Below are 21,563 nucleotides of genomic sequence, written 5' to 3' on the forward strand. Positions count from 1 at the left end.
ACATTCCGTGCTCATGGGTTGGAAGAATAAATATTGTTAAAATGTCAATATTACCCAAAGCTATCTACACATTCAATGCAATCTCAATCAAAATTGCACCAGCATTCTTCTCGAAGCTACAACAAGCAATCCTAAAATTCATATGGAACCACAAAAGGCCCTGAAAAGCCAAAGTAATTTTGAAGAAGAAGACCAAAGCAGGAGGCATCACAACCCCAGACTTTAGCCTCTACTACAAAGCTGTAATCATCAAGACTGCATGGTATTGGCACAAAAACAGACACATAGACCAATGGAATAGAATAGAAACCCCAGAACTAGACCCACAAACGTATGGCCAACTAATCTTTGACAAAGCAGGAAAGAACATCTAATGGAAATAAGCCAGTCTTTAACAAATGGTACTGGGAGAACTGGACAGCAACATGCAGAAGATTGAAACTAGACCACTTTCTTACACCATTCACAAAAATAAACTCAAAATGGATAAAGGACCTGAATGTGAGACAGGAAACCATCAAATCCCTAGAGCAGAAAGCAGGAAAAGACCTCTCTGACCTCAGCCGCAGCAATTTCTTACTTGACCCATCCCCAAAGGCAAGGGAATTAAAAGCAAAAATGAACTCTTGGGACCTCATCAAGATAAAAAACTTCTGCACAGCAAAGGAAACAACCAACAAAACTAAAAGGCAACCAACAGAATGGGAAAACATATTTGCAAATGACATATCAGACAAAGGGCTAGTATCCAAAATCTATAAAGAGCTCACCAAACTCCACACCCGAAATACAAATAACCCAGTGAAGAAATGGGCAGAAAACATGAATAGACACTTCTCTAAAGAAGACATCCGGATGGCCAACAGGCACATGAAAAGATGCTCAACGTTGCTCCTCATCAGGGAAATAGAAATCAAAACCACACTCAGATATCACCTCACGCCAGTCAGAGTGGCCAAAATGAACAAATCAGGAGACTATAGATGCTGGAGAGGATGTGGAGAAACGGGAACACTCTTGCACTGTTGGTGGGAATGCAAACTGGTGCAGCCACTCTGGAAAACAGTGTGGAGGTTCCTCAAAAAATTAAAAATAGACCTACCCTATGACCCAGCAATAGCACTGCTAGGAATTTATCCAAGGGATACAGGAGTACTGATGCATAGGGGCACTTGTACCCCAATGTTTATAGCAGCACTCTCAACAATAGCCAAATTATGGAAAGAGCCTAAATGTCCATCAACTGATGAGTGGACAAAGAAATTGTGGTTTATACACACAATGGAGTACTACGTGGCAATGAGAAAGAATGAAATATGGCCCTTTGTAGCAACGTAGATGGAACTGGAGAGTGTGATGCTAAGTGAAATAAGCCATACAGAGAAAGACAGATACCATATGTTTTCACTCTTATGTGGATTCCGCGAAACTTAACAGAAACCCATGGGTGAGGGGAAGGAAAAAAAAAAAAAAAGAGGTTAGAGTGGGAGAGAGCCAAAGCATAAGAGACTGTTAAAAACTGAGAACAAACTGAGGGTTGATGGGGGGTGGGAGGGAGAGGAGGGTGGGTGATGGGTACTGAGGAGGGCACCTTTTGGGATGAGCACTGGGTGTTGTATGGAAACCAATTTGACAATAAATTTCATATACTGAAAAAAAAACAAAAACAAAGATTGTATAAGGAAAACATAAGTCCATTCTCTAGGTCATCACTCAGGAGGTGCTTTGTACATTGCCAAAGAACACAAAATCTAATTTTCCTGCCTCCAGTCTATGTGTCCATATTCTGCGCAACTATAATTTCCAAATGCCAATCACAGATTATGTATTATAGCCTTGACATATAAATGGTAATACTTTGCTTCTCTTAAAAATTGTCTTCCTCCATTCTTCCTATGGATTTCACTGTAAACATTCACTTATATGCTCAGTGCTATCTGATTTTGAAACCAATTTTAACATTGGGAAGAAGGTATATGTCAAGATTTCTTAAAACTTAAGCTCATTATCAAGCTTTTGTTATTTATGCTTCCATTTTCTTATCCAAACTGTCTATACCCCAACATTTAGGTGAAGCTCCTTATCTCAAATGATTAATTATCTCTGATCTGGATTGAGTCGATCTGTGGATTGAGTTGATCTGTGTATCCTCCTGGCCTTTACTTGGATTTCCTGAAACTGAGCCCTTGCTTGGATTGATCTACTTAGTGTTTTCAGTATTTGAACTTTCTCCCGACCAGATCAATTATTAATTTATATTTTCCTTATTTTTATGTAAATTCTTCAGATATCTACCTCTTTGCCATATCATTCCTTTCATTATTACTATCATCAAGCAAAATTCTAAGTAACATCTAGCCTTCCTCTGTAGCTAATCTATTTTTGTTCTCATTTTCCTATCATTTTTAACACAATGGGCACAACGAAGCATCAGGTTTTTATAACAATATGAATTTAGCAAATTTTATATATTTTTCTCTTCACCTGTTCTCCCCTTCCCTTATACCTGTACATAAAGAAACAATGCACTTAACATAATTATAATTTTTTAAAAATGTTTATTCATTTTGAGAGAGAGACAGAGACAGAGAGACAGAGAAAGAGAGAGAGTGACAGAGAAAAGGAGAGAGAGAGAGGGAGAGAGAAAAAGAAAGAGTGGGGTAGGGGCAGAGAGAGAGGGAGAGAGAGAATCCCAAGAAGGCTCCATGCTGACAATACAGGGTCAGATCTCACCAACCTCGAGATCATGACCTGAGCAAAAATCAGGAGTTGGATGCTTAACCAACTGAGACACCTAGTGCCCCACATAATTATAATCTTATAATATTATTTCATTCACACAATTCCAAGTGAAAACTCCCTTCATTTTATTCCCTTGTAAAAAAAAAAAAATGAGTTACTTAAATAAACTGTTCATTGATAAATATATGTTATGTGATAGATTGCCAAAGGAAAAATTAATTGCTTAAGACCCTACATAAAAGAATTTGATCATGTACATTCAAAAAGGAACTAAAAATATACCTGTATAGAATGAAATTAAAGTAACACATTTATAGTATTTCTTTGAATTCTTGTTATGTAAATTTACTATGCTTCTAAGTAGGCCAGTCAATTAACATATTAAATTATATATTTATATAATTTTTCAAGTCAGCAAGATTAAGTAACTCTCTCTTATATGCTAATATATTCAAAATGAATCTTATTCTCCTGAAACTTTAATATACATCAAATTATTTCAGCGTGTTTTTGTAATTCAGTGTGGATAAATTGATAAAATGAATATACGAGTTGAAGATGTCAAACCGAAGGGTGACACAGAAAATACATTTTTTAAAAAGTTGTGATTTAATTAAATTTTCATTCAGTACAATACTTATGATAACATGTTTATTGCTCATTCCATGTCCTGCTGTGCAATGAGACACCAGAGACAGTAAATATGGAATTAAATGCCAATAGGTTGCAGCTTTGTAAACACATAAAACGCAAAATGGCATAAAAGCTCTTGAGTCCTGCTGATTCCTAATTGTCGTCTGTGGCATGCTTTATTCTACATTGCTTTAAAGTAGCTGATATTACATTAAGCTCTAAATAACTTGTACCTAAGAAAAACTATTTTTTTAATTTTGAGATTCTTAGAAACTATACTGATTTTTTACACATAGTTAATAAAATTTATGCCCAATAGTTATTTTCAAGTACCAAAGTTTAATAGAAAGCCCTTTATATGGATTGGAAAGGGTAGGAAAAAATGCACTAGCAAATCATTATTACTTTCTTAAAGCACTTCCATTTTTATTAGCAACCATTTTCTTAATATCAAAAAGTTCCATCATTTCTATGAATTATATTTTTCTTACTTTCACTTTATTTAACTACACTATTAATCAGGAATGCGTGCTTTTTTTCTTTTTAAAATTATTTTGTGACATGAAGTCAAATATAAAGCCAAGTATTTTATGACTTTCTTTAATTTTTTTCTCCTGAGAAATGCAAACATCCTTGGGGCTACAGATAAAATGGCTCTCATGCTAAATGGTCAACCCTGAGATAGCAGAGAAAAAAAATATGCTTAATTTGAATAAAACAAACTAAATCCTATCAAGATGTCATATGCAATACTCCATTCCTCAGTCCTTTCTATTGGGCAAGGAACTCCATCCCTGAACATTTTAGCTATGAATCCATAAATATTTCTGAGTAGTTCAAGTTTACTCTTACTGTGTACTCAGTTTCCCCTGGAATGATGTCTACTTTCTCTCCCCACTCTACAGCAGATTATTTCCCTGTGGATATCTTGTGCACTGGGAATTCTTCAGCAAACTCTCAGGATTCCCCTGTTGTAGGCTGACAGTTAGCTATACCTCATGCATGTGTAGTAAAAGGAAGGGCAGCATGACAGAGGGACAGTGCATGGCACGCTGAGATATTACACTCTGACTGAAGGCTGGCTCCTCAATTTACAATTCCATTTGTTACAGTTTTACTGAGATACAATTCATATACCATTTGTTTGTCCATACAAATCACATACCATACAGTTCGTCTGTTTAAAGCGTACAATCTGAAGCGCTTTTAGCATGTTTATAAAGTTGGACAACCACAACAATTAACTTCAGAACATTTTCCTCATTTCCCCAAAACTCCTTGTCCATTAGCAGTTCCTTTCCATTCCCTGCTCCAACACATTTAGCCCCAGGTGGCTACGAATCAACGTTTGTGTAAAGTTTGTTTTTGAGGAAGTCATTTTTAACTTGATGTAGATAAAAACTGAAAACAGCTTTTCAATTGTTATTTATGAATACGAAAACATGGGGCATCTGGGTGGCTCAGTCGGTTGAGCGTTCAACTTTGGCTCAGGTCATGATCTCACAGTTTGTGGGTTCGAGCCCCATGTTGGGCTCTGCACTGATAGCCCAAAGTCTGGAGCCTGCATCCAATTCTGTGTCTCCCTCTCTCTCTGCCCCTCCCCTGCTCTCACTCTGTCACTGTGTCTTTCAAAAATAAATAAACATTTAAAAAAATTAATAGAAAACATTCTTCCCATTTTTTCATGTACTATATTCATTTAAAAATAACCTGTAAATGTGTCTTTTCATCATTTGTAATAACGGTGTCTAATACCATAGCAATACATCCAGCTTCAGTGACTAATGATTGATTGTCTTATTGGTTTAATAGAAACAGGCTAATACAGACCTTGAATGAATATTTCTTTAGCAATAGACTTTTTGAAGGAAGATTTAAAATAAGGAGTTACTGATACTTTTTCTTCCTTCAATTCTACAGAGAAGTATTTACAAAAACAATCTTACTGAGATGTAAAATTTAAACTTGTACAGTTTTCTTTTACTACCAGACTTTTGTGCCTTTGATCAGTTTCTTCTCTTATAATTTAATGAGTAGAAAGATATTATCATTAGCCTGTTTACTTTAGTTGGGGAAAAACACACGTCTATCAAAGTAATAAAGTTTTGTTTATAAAAAATTTACACCTGTAATTTTATATCCTGCTGAAGCTGCCTCATTGAAGCCACCACTTAAAGTTGATGCTGCTTCATATGAAAAAGGAGAAGGAGTTGACTTTGTCAACTCTGGAAGTTCCAAGTTAACTGAGCTTCCAGGTAGCTTACATCATTGGACATGGGCACAGAGCACAGTCCTTATAAAGGTCATCTTTGCTTCCTTCCTATTTTCAGGCTAGTTAGCTCAGTATGAACCCATCTCTTTCTTGCAAAACTCTGAAAAAAGCTGCCAATAAATTACAAAAGACTTAATGTTTCCTATAATTTTTCTTGGTGCCACGGCTTCAGATAATGGTGGCATTCTTCATGCCCGCCCAAATATAGCTGGTAACAGTTTAACCAAATATTTTACAACCTTATAACAAGAGTTGCCACATTATAACATTTCCACTTTTCAGCTTAAGATATATTGAGTTTTTATTACCCGCTTTCCAATCATCTTAATAAGGCAATGAAATATTTTTTTCTTATTCTGCCATTTATAGTACTTAAAAATGATTGAGATTTAGGTAGAGGAGAGGATCAAAAGTATATTTTAAACATATTCATTCTGAGATACATATGAGGCTTCTAATTTGTAATGTCATGAAGGCAATTGGATATATGAGCCTAAAACACAGAGGAACGCCATAAGCCAAAATGAAAGTTTGTGAGTCATCAGGATTTAAATTTTTTTTTGACGTTTATTTATTATTGAGAGAGAGAGACAGAGCATGAGCAGGGGAGGGGCAGAGAGAGGGGAAGACACAGAATCCGAGGCAGGCTTCAGACTCTGAGCTGTCAGCACAGAGCCCAACATGGGGCTCGAACTCAAAAACCCCAGGAGATTATGACCTGAGCTGAAGTTGGACAATTAACCAACTGAGCCACCCAGGTGCCCCTGTGAGTCATCAGCATTTAAAAATATGGACCTTACAGCCAAGAGGCCAATAGACTCAACTTTTTAGATAAGAAACAGTAGATAATAGAACAGAATCAAGGTTGTATGGCCTTCTATAAGAATCTCTACCAAAACATAAGAATCCAGGAAAGTTGTGAGGATAGGAAAAGTATGCCTATTGGCAAAGTAAACACCTTGGGCACGTATCTCTCAATAATTGTAAAACAAAAAGCAAAAATAGTCAAAATATGATGGTGTATTTGAGCCACATAATTAACAATTTAATGAAAGTGTTTAGAATTCTGACTCTAACAATTAGAGAATACACATTTTTTAGAGATTCATGAAACATGTAAAATCTTACTTTAACTATGGAAACATCTTCAAAATATTTTAAAATGTCAATATCATATTGACCCTTCAATCATGTAAATAAATTAGAAAAAATATATCCTGGATTTTTATGGCTATTTTCTTAGGCAATAAGAGATCTATCGGAAACACACTCGTAAAAGAAATCCCAAACCTTTAGTTCCCTCATTCCAAAGCTCATATCCCAAACATCCTATATACATGAAAAGAAATAAATAAATAAAACACAGCTTCTTGCTAATTTTATCACATATAACTTGTAATCAGTGATTATTAATCACAGTTTTCTTATTGAAGTATTATAAATGTATTTAATTTGTAAAATACCCTTCCCATTTTTTTGTCCTGTAATGCTATCTTTTATTACATTTAAGTGACATGTATAAGAAAATATAGGAAAGGAGGACTTTTATCAAGTACACTTCATACACAGAAAATCATACTCATTTCTTCAAGTATAGCAGCAGTGGAATGAAAAAAATTAGTTTTTCGCCTTGAAGGAGTGATAGTGTGATGTAGAAAAATAAGTACAAGCACACTTGTAAAAATAGGTTCAAATGATATTTCCCTCCTAGTCAGTTCATTTACTAATGCAAGGGCATTAGTATCACTGTTTTCTCCCAAACTTTGAAATAAATCATGTACAAGTATTGTACTAGATTTGTAGTAACTTTTTCTGTCTTCTGAGAAAAACAGCAGTGTAGCTTAATTATTTGACACTTTGATTATTTTATTCTTATTCTTATTTCTTTACTATTTCATACTCAATCCATTCTAAGAAAATAGATTGATGGCAAATGTTTACCAAATATGAACAATTTCTCTAGACTTTCGTATGTAAAGTAATTTCTGAAAGGAGAGTGAAAGGTATCAACTCTTAGCAAGTGTGCAAAAATTTGAAATACATATCGTCATTGTGAAACAAGCACCAAATGAGTTAACATGGTACCTGTTAATTGCAATTCAGAGCAGACATTTGAGTAGAAAAGCCAGACCTAGATAAGCAGACAACTTCTGGTCAGTATTATATATTTTTAAATCCTCATGTTGTCATTGAATAATATAATGCTAATATAATATAATATATAATGCTAATATAATATAATATATAATGCTAATATAATATAATATATAATGCTAATATAATATAATATAATATAATATAATATAATATAATATAGTGCTAAGATAGATTTCAGTGAAAGGCATGAAATATTTAAAGTGGGAGGAAGAGTGTGGATGAAGGCAAGATCAGCAAATAATGGACAGACCACTCTGTGAGAAAAATTACCTTTTAAAGCCCATATATGCAATTAATAATGATTTGTCTTCAGTGTCATACACAGAAACATGGTGGGGAGGGGATGCGGTAGGGTAGGGTTGCAGTCAGAATTTAGGCGATTCTGCACACTTAGCTTAGAGATGTAAACAGTGTCCTATAATCAACAGGTTGCCTTGGAAGTTTGGTGAGCAGAAGTGAGGCTGTGATAGGCAATGATTGTGATATGCAGACTAAATGGGTGAAAAAAAGGATTTAAAAGACAGGAGATCGGGGATTTCAAGATAGCTTTGCCATGTGGGTATCTAAAATAATGGTAACAAAGAAAGGGAAACAAAATAATGTGTTAGATATATTAACTAGGCAAAAGAACAAGCATTGTCAATTTGCTGTTCATATATAGCCATCTAATTGTGTAGATGAGAAGCAATGACATTTTCATGGTCACAGCTATGGCCTGAGAGTCAGACTACTTTTTTGGGCAAGTAAAATGGGTATAACAGCAGCATTTCTTGACAGAACTCTTGTGAGATACATAATATTTTAAAGCAGTAAGAAAGTTCATGTCTCACGGTAACCACTCAAAAGTGTTAGTAATTATTATTGGTAGCAGGACTTATCATTTTGTAACAGCAATATATAACACATTTATCATATCACTCTAATCCTTAGGATATGGATATGAACTGTCCTTCTTTCTGTATTTCACTTTTATTTACCCAAATCTGCTTCCCTTCTACTACTTGTGCTTTTGTATTTAATATCTAGTGATTTTTTTAATTTTCCAAAACATTAACATGAGGTTTTATTTTCACAACCATTCAAATGGTGCCATATCGCTTAAATTTATACTGGCAAATTATATGTAAAAAGGATGGAAAATAAATAAGAAATTAATACAAAAAGTAATACATTTAGTACAGACTTCTTATAAACCAAACCTAGGTTAATCGTAATGCATTACCTATTTCACTCAAATAAGTAATCGCAAATGACAAGTATGAACAATAAAAGATTGTTATTAAAAGTAATATTTGAAATTTAGCAAGATTCATGAGAAGTAAATTTCAAGGGGTATAGGTATGGAATTTGTCAGCTTTCTTTTTCAGGAGAAATGGTATTCCTTAAAAGCACTCATTGGCCCCACTTCTAAGTATAAAGTGCACTGTACAGCTATCTACTCTTGCAAAGTAGAATGACACTTCTACAGGGATCAACTCTGTTAGGATGATCTGGAGTAGGATGATCTGTGGACCTTACTTCACACTTACAATCACTTCTAACAATTGTCTGAGGCAATGCTGAAAAGAAGGTCATAAGGAAAACAAAGTTTCATGGGAGATGAGTTAGGGATTAAGGGCATTCTAACACTGAAGACGCAGAACACTTTAGCTTCTATAGATAGAAAGAGCAAGAACAAACAATATTTACCTATGTGTTTAAGGAGAAAAGAATCACTTTCTTTTTGAAAGGATTGTTTATTACAGTCTTACTGCTCCTATGATGTACTGAATGCTTGACATTGTTATAGAAAATCAATTGGATTCAATCTGAGAAAGTTGTGTTATATGCATTCAAACCTGACAGTCACATAAATCAGTATTCTTTTGAGAAAAAAAAAGTCAAACCAACATAAAATGAAATTCATTTGTTTACTTTGTTAAGCCAGATGTGATTGCTACTTTATTTTTATTTAGAAGGGATTACAATACAAATTGACTTTGAACTGCCCAGTAAAGTTGAGCAGTGAAGGATATCTCTTTACAAAAATCTGATTAGAAAACCTGTTTTAAAAGCATTTGCATCTTGTTCACAGCAAAAGAAAGGTGGAAGATTTTCTCTTCTCTAGAAAAAAAAATAACCTTTTTAAAGAGCAAAGTTAAGTATTTAATAGAGACTTTTAAAAACATTAACTGGGGACGCCTGAGTGGCTCAGTCGGTTAAGCATCCAACTCTTGACTTTGGCTCAGGTCATGATCGCAAGGTGGTGAAATCGAGCCCTGAGTCGGGCTGCATACTGGGCATGGAGACTGCTTAATATTCTCTCTCTCCCCCTCTCCCTTTTCGCCTTCCCCACTCACATCCCCCTTACTCTCTCTCAAAAAAAAAAAAAATAAATAAATAAATAAATAAATAAATAAATAAAATAAATAAATAATAAAAACATTAACTGATAATAGATAAATTAAAATGAATAATTGCTTTTGACACTATCATCTAGGATTATAGTTGAAAATGTTGAGATTGGATACTGTTCGGTGCTAAAACATTAAAATTCAAAATCAAACTTCAATTGCTACATTTTCCTTGAAGTTTTATACATGCAGATCCTTAGAAGTTACAATGAATCATTTCTGATCATTACATACATAGTTCAATCCAAGCAGGATTTGGGAATCCCTCCCCGATTACAGGCTGTGGTCCAAGGATCAACTCTATCAGGATAATCAGGGATTGAAATATTTTTGTTTTGTTTTTAATGCAATACCATAGCCCTGTCTCACATTTAAATAAGATTGTCTGAATGTGTAGCACAGATCTACGAAATGTTAACAAGCTTCCCAAGTGGTTTTCATGTTCACTAAGGATCGCGAACAATTCCGTATGTTTTCATACCCCGGTCTTCTTGCCTCTTCATAATTCTTCACCTAACCCATTCTTCAAGAGACATTTCAATTTCCAGTATCCTCAGAGATTGCCTCTGACAATCTCTTTCCTGAACTGTAGTTAGTTTGTAATTTTTATCTATAAAATGTTCTATGTTGCCTTAAACTTCACTTGCCTTAAACAAGTTACATTAACTTGAAGGACTGACAATTTGCATAGTAGGTATATAATGAGCATTTTCAAGGGTATGATTTAGTAAGTTTTGTCATATGAATTCACACACGAAAGCTTCATCGCAAAGAGTGACCATATACGCATATCCAAACTTTTCCTCTTACCTTAATCTTCACTGCTCCTGCTATATACATCACTGGATGTTCAGGAAGAACTACTATTTAATTTTGTTCTGTATATTCCCAGAGCCTTTAACTGTGCCTGACACATATTATGCTTTCAATAAGTTTTATTAAGGAGCAAATTAATGAGCAGTTACTTAGAAATATTTATTGCATAGTGAAATAGTAAGGGAATTTATACTTAACAGTATAAAAACATAGATCGTGGATATTTGATGGTGTTACATAATAGTGTAAATAAGATAAGGGTTGTGAGTGACTATTCTGATGACATGTAATAAATAAGCAATTATAATGAAGATTGTTAAGCATTAAAATGGGAAAAAACAGTGATACTTTATGGTCAAGAAAAAAGGGACTTAGTAGAGCCACGAACTTAGATCAGGCTTTGAGATAATTACTTTGCAAAAAGTCTCTGGTATTACCCCATCCAAGTGCCTTTCTATGGTACCTGACTTGCTCCAGTTTGATAAGTGTCAAGTAAGCAAAAAATACTCTAATTTTAAAATAGGTGGTGTGAGAAATAAAGAAGTGTACCTTATGTATCAAGTTCCATCACATATTTTCAATATAAATATATAGAGGTATTGCATTATAGGAATATTGACAAATGAGTAATTAAATTATTTAAAGGTAATGCAGGTTTGATGTAATTGATTTGAACAAAGTGTTAGATGTTGGTTAGATGTTAGATCTTGGCTAAATGATATTCAGGGTTCATGACACTCTCTAATCTCATAAAGAAAATCTGGCAAGTGAACAAAAAAAATAAAGTAAAAAGTTCTACCACCATATTTTCAAATATGTTTCAAATACCAACATATTTTCAAAATTATAACAATAGAGATTTTATGTTTTAGAGTATATTGACTAATTAACAATTAATTATTTAGATATAATGTAAACCTAGTTATTTCAAATTCAGCTTTTTTTCAAGAAAATATTATTTAAACTTCTAAAATGGACTTTGAGAAACTATAGTCCATATCACATAAAAACATTACAGTTAAAATAGAACAAACTGTGTTTCTTTAGAAACATTTCATTTTGTTCAATCTAAAATAAAGTTTAAAAAATTTTTAAAAACCCACAATATTGTACAATTGGCTCATTTTAATTTCATTTGTGCCCTTCAGTTGATATTTTGTGAGGGAGAAGCTTCAGAGACAAAAGCCTTGGTTCAAATTCGAGCTTGGTCAGTTTCTGGTTGTATGGCCCTATTCAACTTCCTTAGCCTATCTGTGCATTACCATTATCATCTGTAAAATGCTAATGAAATAACACTTTCCTCAAGCATAAGGAGTATTATTTATGATTGTTATTATTAATCATCACTGATTTAATGCTTACCAAATGCCTACTACTTTTCTAAGAGCTTTCTTTACTTATGCTAGTTTATTAAATCAGCAGCCTTAAAAGGTAGATATTATCTCCATCTTAGCAATGAGAATTCTGAACCTCAGAAATCATAACAAACCTGTTGAAGGCCACATAGCCTAGTGACTGAGACACCTTTGGAGTCAGGGCTATCTGACCTCAACCCTCTCCATGTGTACACACCAGACACATTTAATAACAAGGGAAAGAATGAAGTTTGCATTTTGTTATTAGCTGTTCATGTATCTATTATCCTTGACAGTTTTTAGATTTATATATAGGAAGAACCATTTTGAATGGATATATCCAAATGCTTAGTAGATACCTAATAGCCTGTGGGCAAACTGTACCATACACAACCTTTTTTTTTTCCTTTTGTAAAATCTGACACTCTTTGTCAAATGTTGAAAATAGGTTTAATGTGGAAATTCTCAGCTCCATAAGGAATGCTAAAACATTTTATTTTGCTTTATTTTATTTTCTCCGGTATTCCAGGAAACTGAAGTAGAATTTGTTTCCTTCCATGTATTTTTCCCTCATCACTTAGCCTTCCTTAATATAATACAGAAAAATATGTACAGAATGCTAGCTTCTCCATGGACAATAGCTTCAATGAGAGTGACACTATGAGTAAAGTGAAAATCAAAGAGTGGAAAAATAATACTTCAATTTCCATAGATATCTGGTCATGCTAAGACCCCAAAATGGATTTCATATAAGGTCAAAATTATGTCAGGGTAAGAAAGAAATATTTACAGACTGTGAGAAACTTTTAACCTATAAAATAATTCCTCACATCCCTTTTATGATACAGAATAAAATCCAGATGTAATAGTCATGGGGCATATTATTAAGTAATTCATTTTCAATTAATGATGAATTATTTTAGTGTATTATAAACTAAAAAAATATATAATTTAAATGCCCAAAACAGAAAATAGTACATCCTATACTAAAGAGCCTCTGGAAAATCAATGTACTCATATCTTTTTTTTCCCCTCTCAATACAGAGTAGAACACTTGTGAATCCCCATGGAAAAAGGTCAAACATAAAATGTACAAAGACCTTTTTATTTTTTCCATTAGGCATAACAAAATGCAATTTTACCTTTTTAATGTTAGTCTGAGAATGCCATGACTCCCAGGAAACTGTACCTGCAAAGCATCAGTTCACCAATCATTAGCCTCTGTGACTGTCAGCCACAGATACTCAACAGGCCTGCAGTTTTATGTGGCATAAAGGTTAATATTGAATCCTTAGGTAAAATTTAAAATTTTTCTTGATCTTTGAAAGCCATGGGGAAACTAATAAAGGTTCAGCATGGAATTCTGACTCAGTTCAACCTCATGATAAGTGGCCTGACAGTTGAAATGTGTGGTGAGTAAAAACTAATACACATATCATATATATGATATTGTGGCACATTATGTATGGTAGGTAAAAATTATAAAATGTGATTTAAAGAAACATCCACATCCTTTCTTCTCTGCTCTCATTTATCTCTCTCAATGGTTGTTTTAATAAGTATTTATTAAATTTAATATAAATTTATTTATTTAATATAAATTAAATATTTTCCAACTCAATTTATGAGTTTAAGAAACTATTTCACTTGAATCCATATGTCTTCCTGTAGTTAAAGGAGGAAGAAATAAAAAGTAAAATCACCCAAGCATGACAAAGTAAACAATATTTTCTACCATACCTATTTAGGTCTGATCTTTGCATTAATATGTTACATATCTTTCTAAAATGAAAATGACAAATAATAGTAAGGTCTAAATGGCCAAATATTTAATCGCTGAATGATGTCGATGATTCTCTTCACAAAAGCAGGTAGATTTTAGCATTTGATTTGTTCAGTTCTACTCAATGTTAACCAGCACAGCAATTGAAAATTTGAATGATATTTCCTTCATCTTTTCTTTTTTTGTATAATTTTTTTCTAAAATATGATCAACAATATCTTGGGGAGGGGGATTTTCAATGTTTACATTTATTTTTAATTGAGAAATTACTTATGTATAAAATTTTGCCTAATGTCCAATCAAACAAAATGGCAAGATAAATAGCTAACAAAATGAAGAACAAGACTTTTATTGCAAGTTATGTAGCATATTAATAATTTTGAAAGCTTTTAAGTATATTCTGGCTCTTGGTTACACATGTAAAGAGCTTGGAAGCTGCCACCATGTCTGAACAACAAGCAAAAGTTGAACAGACTGAAAAAAATTAACAACACTTCTTGCATCCATAGGAGAGATGAGGACACAGGGAAAACTACCACTGCCCCCAAGTTTAGGGAAACAACAGGCAAATATAGGGAGTAATGGCTTACCAGAACAGAAACTCAAGCAGAAATCTCTACAGGAACCAGGGCCAGCAATAAGAAAACCTGAACTGTAATTGATGAAATGTTGGAGGTTCAGGGTGGACAGGTCTGAAAGCCAAAAACTCCAGTGGATGAAAACATCACAAAACAGTTACAAGAGTCAGAGCAAGTATCCGAACAAGACAGGACAGAGATGTTGGAATTATCAGACCAGGAATTTAAAACATATGTGATTAATGGAGTGCCTGGGTGGCTCAGTCAGTTAAGTGTCCAACTTCGGCTCAGGTCATGATGTCGTGGTCAGTGAGTTCAAGCCCCGTGTCAGACTCTGTGCTGACAGCTCGGAGCCTGGAACCTGCTTCAATTCTGTCTCCCTCTCTCTCTCTCTGCCCCTCCCCCACTCACACTCTGTCTCTCTGTCTCTCTCTCTCAAAAATAAATAAATGGTATAAAATATATCTGGTTACTGTGTTAAGGCTATAATAGATAAAGTAGACAGCATGCAAGAACAGATGGGCAATATAATCAGAGAGATTGAAACCCTAAGAAAGAACCAAAAAGAATGGTATGGATTAAAAGCACTGTCACAGAAGTGAAGAATGACTTTGATTGCCTCATTAGTAGACTGGGCATGGCTGAGAAAAAAACAAACAACTGAGCTTGAGAATATCTCAATAAAAAACAGAAAACCTAAAAAGCAAAGAGAACAAAGACTGGATAAAAGAAACCAAAACGGAATATCCAAGGACTGTGGGAAAAATACAAAATATGTAACATACACATAATAGGAATACCAGAGGGAGATGAAAGAAATAAAGGGAAATAAGAAATATTTAAAACAATAATTGAGGGAGAAGTTCCCCAAATTAAGTGAGACACTAAGCCACAGATCCAGGAAATTCAGAAACACTAAACAGAATAAATGCCAAAAACAAAAAACAAACAAACAACAACAAAACTACACAAACTATGGAAAAACAATTTTTTTTTAAATCTTGAAGGAAGTCTGAAAAAAAACACTTCACCTCTAAAGAACAAAGATGAGAATTACATTCAACTTCTCAGAAACCATGTAAGAAGAGAGAGGAGTAAGTGTTGAAAGGGTTAGGAGAAAAAAAAATCCCACCAACCTAAATATGGTTGATGCTACTGTACTCTGAAGGAGTACATTTTGAAAATAGTTTACGTTTTGGAGATCACTTGTGTAGAGGCTAAAAAGTCTCCCATGATTTTACCTTATTTTTAGCATTCCTCAACTCAATTTTGAACATGATGAAAGGAACAAATTCCTATGTATTAATTTATGGAAATAGTAAGACAGATTAGAACTGGAAATAGAGAATGGTATATTACTTGTCTTATGTGAGTTATATAAGTCATAAATATAGATGAGGTCACAGAGCAAAATATGTAAAGTAAGGTCATAAATGAACAAATATGAAATTTTAAGACCAGCTCTGGTACATATTGCCAACTATCCTGCAATATGCATTCTCCTTTCCAATAAGTTTCAACAAGGCAGTTATCTATTCATATTTAAAACTACATTGCTCTATCTCCTTTGCAGCTAAGTATAGACATGTGACAAAATTATGACCAATGGAATGTAAGTAGAAAAGTTATGTGTAATTTCCACATTAGTACACTGAAAAGAAATTTGCTTGCTCTTTTACATCGTCTCTTTATTCTTTCCCACTGGCTGGCATGCAGAAATAATGATGAGCAATTCAGACAAGAAACATCCATTGGATATGGTAAAATAGGAAAATAAAACTGAGGTGTTGCCTATCCTTTGGGAAGACCTGCCTATCCCCTCTAGACCACCACCAACCTCTGGACCCATTCTATGAGGACGAAACTAACTTCTAGCTTGTTGAGCCAGTGTATTTGGGTCTCTCTGTTAGTGTAGCTTCTCCTGGACTCAATCAAAAGGAACACTCATAGGAAAAGAAAAAACTTGATGAGAAGTTGAACATTTCAGAACATTCGTCTATGGGAATCAGACTAGAATGTTTTCATGTAAGTCAAAGGAAAATAGAACTCTACTAAAGGAGCAGTGGTTAGTAGTACCAAATAATGAAGAGATATTACATGAAATAAATAATATTTCAAGTATATATTGAGATATTGGAGAGATAAGAAAACTGAGGAATCTGTTAAAGATTAGGGAAAATTTCTGGGGCGCCTGGGTGGCTCAGTCGGTTAAGCGTCCGACTTCAGCTCAGGTCACGATCTCGCGGTCCGCGAGTTCGAGCCCCGCGTCAGGCTCTGGGCTGATGGCTCAGAACCTGGAGCCTGTTCCGATTCTGTGTCTCCCTCTCTCTCTGCCCCTCCCCCGTTCATGCTGTGTCTCTGTCTCAAAAATAAATAAACGTTAAAAAAAAATTTTTTTTAAAAGATTAGGGAAAATTTCAGTGGGGAATGGTAGTTAATGAGAAACACAGAAACTCAGATTTTCAAAATTGAAGGCATAAAATAAATTAGAAACTATGAATACATAAAGCAACCTATCTAAGGAGTTTGGTAATTTTTTTCTTGAAATATTCAGCAGCCTAAAAATGTGGATCTCTATGCTAAAGTCACAGAACATGGGAGAATTTCAGGAGCTTTCTGACTCTACCAGGCAGTTGATTGTATACATCAGAGGACAACAGAGCAAAGAAGCTAAGGAACCAGGTTCTGGATTTAAATCTTAGCATTTAATAGCTTTGTAAATTTGATAAGTTATTTAGCTTCCTTAATTGTTAGTTTCTTCATCTGTGAAATGTGGATAAACACAATATCTGGCAATTACAATCAGCTCCAATTCTCAGTGGTCTAAAATAATAAACGGTTGTAATGGACGTGCAGGATGCTTAGGACTCTGCTCCACTTCGATCTGTTCATCTTGGCCAGGCTCCACTCGGCTTGATTCTAGGCTGTGGTTAGCTTCATGTCTTTTCCAGATGATTTTTCCATCCAGAATCCAGACTGAAGAAATGACCGCTATGTGAGACATGTTCGCAAAAAGCAGAAGGTCTAGAGCCCAAGAGGAAATTTGTCATACCTCTAAAAAGCTTTTAGTAGGACATGGCATTCTTGGCAGCTTTACATTCCATTGGCCAAATGTAAGTCAAGAGGGAAGGGACAATAAATATAGCTGGCACATGTCACACTTAGTTAATGTTAGCTGATTCTATTTTTAGTACTTTTATTTATAGTAATTTATTTAATATAATATATTTATTTGTCCTGATGGATAATGGGCTTTATGGGAAAGGAAGCAAAACAAAAGGAAACTGATAGGTTGGAGGAAAATGGATTATTCTAGAAATGTCATGAAAAAAGAGAAGATTATGTTTAAAAAGGTTAAAAAGGCACATATCATATTTAGTATTTATATGAGTTCAAATCAGTTACAGCATTTGGATGGTTAAAGTGGTGATCAGGTCACTGTTATTGAAGAAATCAAGGCTCCAGAAAGAATCAGTAACATGAGACTCCAGGGAGAAAAAAGACTGTAACACAAATTCTAAAATCTGAACTAAATTAAGAGATTGATTTGATTTGGAGTTTGATAACCTCAAACTATCAAAAACAAATGGCATCCAATACTGTGAATCACAGGCAGATAGAGGGTTTTTAAAATAAAATGTTGTAGATATGTTTTAAAAATAATCCTAAAAAGTTTAGAAAATGATAAAAGGACACCATTCCAAGTTTGGTGACACAGCAAGAAAGAGAGGATGAAAGAACAAGAAAACGTGACAGTAAACCAAGTGTTAGGTGCTGATACTTTTCTTACACTAAGACATAAAGAGTTGTTTCTTTGCTCTTTAGACCTGTTGGCTTCCTAGACCTCTATGGGTCACATTGACCACCAAAGCTTGGGTGTCACCATGATAAATCTGGAAGGCATAGTGTCACTACAACCACTCACTCTTATTGACATGTGTCTGTATTGTTTATTTCTGGTTTGCTATTAAACTGAATGAAACCATTCTCCTCAACTTTTGAACCCAGAACAGTTCTTTGAGATTTGGCTCACAATCTTTTTCCTGTTGTTGGGTAAAAAACTGTCTTCACCTGAAGAGGTTCCAGACAGGACAAGCATTTTTGCATGGCAAGAGTTAAAACACAGAAAAATAACCAGGAATAGCTTCTCTGTTCCAAGAATGAGATAAAGTGACCAGTGTTATGTATGAAGAAACAGAAACCTCGGAAACCTACTTTCCTCCACAGGACAGTTAAAGGAGACAGGGTTTCTTGGATGAATTCATTCATTGAGAGGATAAAAGAATTAGCTTTTTAAAGATTGTTTAATCTGAATTTTAACACAAACACCACTGAAATGCATTTCCTCAAATTTTGTGTATTTATACACCATTTATACACTATTTATATTTTATAATTTTTCAAGATATCATGGTCTGTCCCTCCCCAATTCTTTATGTCATCATACAAACTGGACCGTATAAACAGTGATGCAGAACTCCCAGTACAGTGTAGGTATAATGGGCTCTGGAGGAATACATGTTCCTTTTGCATCCAAGTATGGGTATGTGAGCCCCACATATTGGTACTGATCAGGTCAGTGCCTCACCATCAATATTTTCTGTCATATACATTATCTCTCAATTGATCTGAGTGCTTTATGCGACAACTTGCAGGGTGAATATTTTTATGTAAATTCAAACATTTCACTTCTGAAAAAATCAGTTTTTCCTTGAGAAATAACTTGCCAACCCATTTCCTAGAAGCAGAGAACAAGTGTTTTTGACAAGTGCACCTTAAATTATCAGAAATGTTTTTAGATACTAATTAATAAAGCTTTTAAAACTGACATCACTATATTGAACACCAATTAACATAATGCCAATTAACACAATGTCAATTAACATAAATGCTAATAATGGCTTAGTCATTTCAAGTAAATTAAAATTTGTATTTAATAATCACTTGCTGCATATATGTAATTAGTAAAATTAATTAGCAGAAAAGCAATTATATATGTGACATATAGTTACTATATATGTAGCTATATCTATTTAACTATCATTTATCTTTAATCTCTAGCTTTAGAACAAAACTGAATGATTAGAAGGTTAATTTCCAATAGATTTAGTCTTACACAAAAAGCCAGTAAGTAAAATGCTTTGTCCCAAGTATATCTAGATAATAAAAATGTCCCCTAATGATTAGCTCATCTTTTGGGCACATACTTGCTTTGGCTTTTATGATTTCCTGTCTTCCAAGTAAACAATGCTCTCATGCTATTCCTTGGCTTCCAGGTATCCATTGCAGAACTCATGAAGATTTGTTTTCCCATGATTCAACCCAAGGCACAAATATTGCCAAGCCATTCAATTCTATCAGTAAGTCTCCCTTTCCATATGTTCTCTAACGTCTTTTATAAGCTGACCCTAGCTCATTCTCTTCTCTGAGAGTCATTTTAAAAAATCAAAATGTATATAAATTTTATAATTCAATTTCCCATATAGTAATATATTTTCAGACTTTAACTCAAATACTGGTAGAGATGTTTCAACATCACTTAAAAAAATGCCAATTTTGAACTCAAATTCTGTCTTCCTAAATATTACCTAGAATATCTTTGGACATTTTGTTTTCTCCCAAGGGACACCAAATCCACTGGAAATGACAGCCAAGTTCAAACTAAAATCCAGTGCTGTATTTCATGCTGAAAAGTAGGATAAAAAAGAACTCCCATGGCTAGAACATGGGCATCATAGACAGACTGACCAGGGTTCAAACTGGAGCTAAAACCACATACCAGTTAGATGGCAGTAATCAAGTTCTTAAACCAAGGTTTTCTCACCTGTAATTGGGTCTGATACAATAGATCTTATATAGTTAGTATTTGATCTTAAATCAGGATTTTTAATTAAGAATCACCTATTTACTATGGTACTAGTAACTACACTGTTAGTTTTTTATAAACTAAACACTATCAGAAAATACACGATGACAGATGTATAATTGTGGAAACTGCATTGGAATGTATTTTTGGGTGACTGGGTAAAAAGATTGAGGACAAATAGGTCACAATTCAGTTTCTTTCTTGTGAATTCAGAGGCCTTTCTTAAGCCCTCTAAACTTCAGAGTCTAAAGCCCCTTCTCCCCTAACATACTTTCGTTTCCTTCAGCTACAAGCCACTTTCTTCCCTTACCCACAGAATTATTTTCTGTCTCCCTCATGAGAGGGTCCAGAGGAGTTCATGGCATAAAGTCAAACATTCAATACATATTTTCTGAATCAATGAATCATCTGTGTCTTGAAGGGAGACCCAATTTCATTCTCAAGTGTGTGAATTGAGCCAGACACCATCTTTACTTTACAAGTATCTGGTTATTCAATTAATATGCATTTGTTTCACAAAATAGAAAGAATATAAAATAAATTCTTATAAAGAATTATTTGTGCTGTGAGTGGTTCACACAAGAAAGTGAACGTTATTTTGTCTTTTGGGACCTGACACATTTTGCGTGGATTTTATAATTTTTATATTGTATTGGCTCAAGCTATTTCTGTGACTTCATGGGCTTGCTAAGAACCACTATATTTAATTTTTTGAGGTAGAAATTTATGCTACCACAATGATTTCCAGAAATTGCATTATAATTGACTAAAAAGAGGCTATAAATGTGTACGTAGGTTCTGCTCGAATAAAGAAAGAGGACTGGTATACTTTGTAGAGTAAATCAAAGTAAGCCCTCCATTCTCAACCTTCCGCTTCCCACTCTGCTTGCCCTCTCTCTTCACCCCCTCTCCATGTAAATTCTTGGTTGGATGAAAGTCAGAAGGAATAAAGGCATGCTCTCATGATA

The sequence above is a fragment of the Panthera pardus genome, unplaced genomic scaffold, assembly GCF_024362965.1.
Source record: "Panthera pardus isolate Hobbes unplaced genomic scaffold, ASM2436296v1 HiC_scaffold_1, whole genome shotgun sequence".
In the NCBI taxonomy this organism is placed as follows: Eukaryota; Metazoa; Chordata; class Mammalia; order Carnivora; family Felidae; genus Panthera; species Panthera pardus.